Here is a 2,407-nt window from a genome sequence, read left to right on the forward strand (position 1 = left end):
ACACATAATTTTCTTATGGTTTCTTAAACATTCACTAGAACAAAACTGTACAAATCCAAATATATGGTACCCTAGGCATAACACCTACATGAACTTCTAACTTGTTGTCTCTTGAGGTCTCTGGGTGAGACTTGGATCCAACTTGTACAAATGCAAAACAAAAGTCAAATATAAAATAATAATAATAATAATAATAATAATAATAATAATAACAATGATGATTTCAAATTTTGGCACAAGGCCAGCAATTTTGGGGTCGGGAATAAGTCGACATCATCAACCCCAGTGTTCAACTGGTACTTATTTCACTGACCCCAAAAGGATGAAAGGCAAAGTCAACATTGGCTGAATTTGAACTCAGAACGTAAAAACGGACGAAATGCTGCGAAGCATTTCGCCCAGTGTGCTAATGATTCTGCCAGCTTGTTACCTTACTATAATAATAATAATAATAATAATAATAATAGTCTTAGCACCTGTAGAATATAAAGCAAGACATGACAGAGTTGGCTAGTATTTACACTGGACAATATGTTGGCATTATAAAGTCTAAACCGCTGACAAATGGTATAAACACCATCCTGATGCTGTAACTGAGGGAGAAAATGTGTTGATTCTCTGGGACTTCCCCGTACATACCGACAAAACTATAAAAACTAATAAACTGGATATTATTATAAAAGATCAGACAAAAAAGGTGTGTTTATTAATTGACATGAGTGTTCCTTGCGATCACAATATAGCGGCGAAAGAATTTGACAAGATCAGTAAATATAAAGGCTTGCTAATAGAAAGAATGCTAAGTGAAATTACTAATTGAAAAAATGTGGCATCTCAAGGCGACTACCATACTGATAAAAGAAGTCTTTTGTGTATTTCTGAGAGATCAAAAACAAATGCAACCACTTCAAGAGATAAAACTAAATACAGCACCAGTGCTGCATAAAAAGCACTCTGCAAGGTTGCTGGCATTAGGAAGGGCATCCACGTTTAGAAACAAAGCCAAGGAAGATAGCAGAGTTTGGTTGGGTCCTATGGCTTGTTAGCTCCTGTCAAACCAAATAACCCATGCCAGCATAGAAATAGATATTAAATTGTGATGATAATGATTTCTACCAAACTCACAGTTCTTTCTGAGAGTATTCCTGTTTTTGTTGCTGTTGGTGGTGGTGGAGTGTTTAGCCCTCATATCTGCCCTGATCTAACAGATCTATAATTAAAGACAGTGCAACTGTGACTACTCCATCCAATTTTTTCATATATTTATGACTACACTGTCCAAGTCATTTAACTTTTCAAGATCATCATCCTTTAACATCCATTTTCCATGCTGGCATGGGTTGGAAGGTTTGACCAAAACCAGCAAGCTTGAGAGCTGCACCAGGTTCCAATCTGATTTGGCTTGGTTTTTACAGCTGAATTCCCTGCCCAATGCCAACCACTTTACAGTGTGTGCTGGGTGCTTTTAATGTGGCACCCACATGAGCGCTTATACACAGAGCCAGCACAAATGCTTTTTACACTGCATCAGTACAGCGCCCTTGCAGGCTGATCCTCTTCATCAGAGAGAGTGGCCTTAACACTTCTACTGTGAAGGATGGGTCTTCTTGAATACAGCAAGGCACCAGATATCTTGAGTCTTTGTCATCTCCTTCAAATGGCAAAAGTGTAATTTGAGGGACATTTAGCTGTTATTTCTAGCAAATCGAGTTACCACAGGGAAGATCCTTTACTGGTACCAGGGTATACAGTTTAACAGAGAGTTTGGTTTTCTTTTGATCTTGATTGTTGACACTGTTGAGTAGTAGTCCTGACCAGATAATTAATTAGTCTAAACTTTAGTACTTCTCTTCACTAACACACGAAAATGACAGGAAAAGCTAAGTCAAGCTTGACAAGATTTGTACTTAGATTGTTAAGTGACTAAACAATTTAATAATTATCAAGCTGTAACCAGTAGGATTTGTCACATTAGTAATGCAGTGAGTTGACAAACTTCAATTACCTGAGATCATCCTAGCAATCAGTAGTCAAAATCACTTCTAGTAGAAGTTTAAAATCATTAAAAAAAAAACAAACAAGCAAGGGAGATAATTCTAATATGATCATTTGTAGGTTATTAAACAGTTTGAAAGAATCCATCATATATATATAGACTGTATGACGCATGCGTACGAACAACCATGCTACATGGCAGTGAAACATGGGCTGTAACTGCTGAGGACATACGTAAGCTCGCAAGGAATGAAGCCAGTATGCTCCGTTGGATGTGTAATGTCAATGTGAATACCCGTCAGAGTGTAAGTATCTTGAGAGAAAAGCTGAACATTAGAAGCATCAGTTGTGGCGTGCAAGAGAGACGATTGCGCTGGTATGGACATGTGGTGAGAATGGAGGAGGATAGCTG

At 37.8% G+C, this 2,407-nt stretch overlaps 1 protein-coding gene across 1 annotated transcript in view; it reads right to left on the bottom strand.

The window, feature by feature from the left end:
• Positions 1–2,407, bottom strand: part of LOC106867285 (uncharacterized) — a 24,901-nt gene that overhangs the window by 11,640 nt on the left and 10,854 nt on the right. The gene's annotated exons all lie outside the window — the stretch shown is intronic.

This window comes from Octopus bimaculoides, chromosome 3, assembly GCF_001194135.2.
Source record: "Octopus bimaculoides isolate UCB-OBI-ISO-001 chromosome 3, ASM119413v2, whole genome shotgun sequence".
NCBI lineage: Eukaryota > Metazoa > Mollusca > Cephalopoda > Octopoda > Octopodidae > Octopus > Octopus bimaculoides.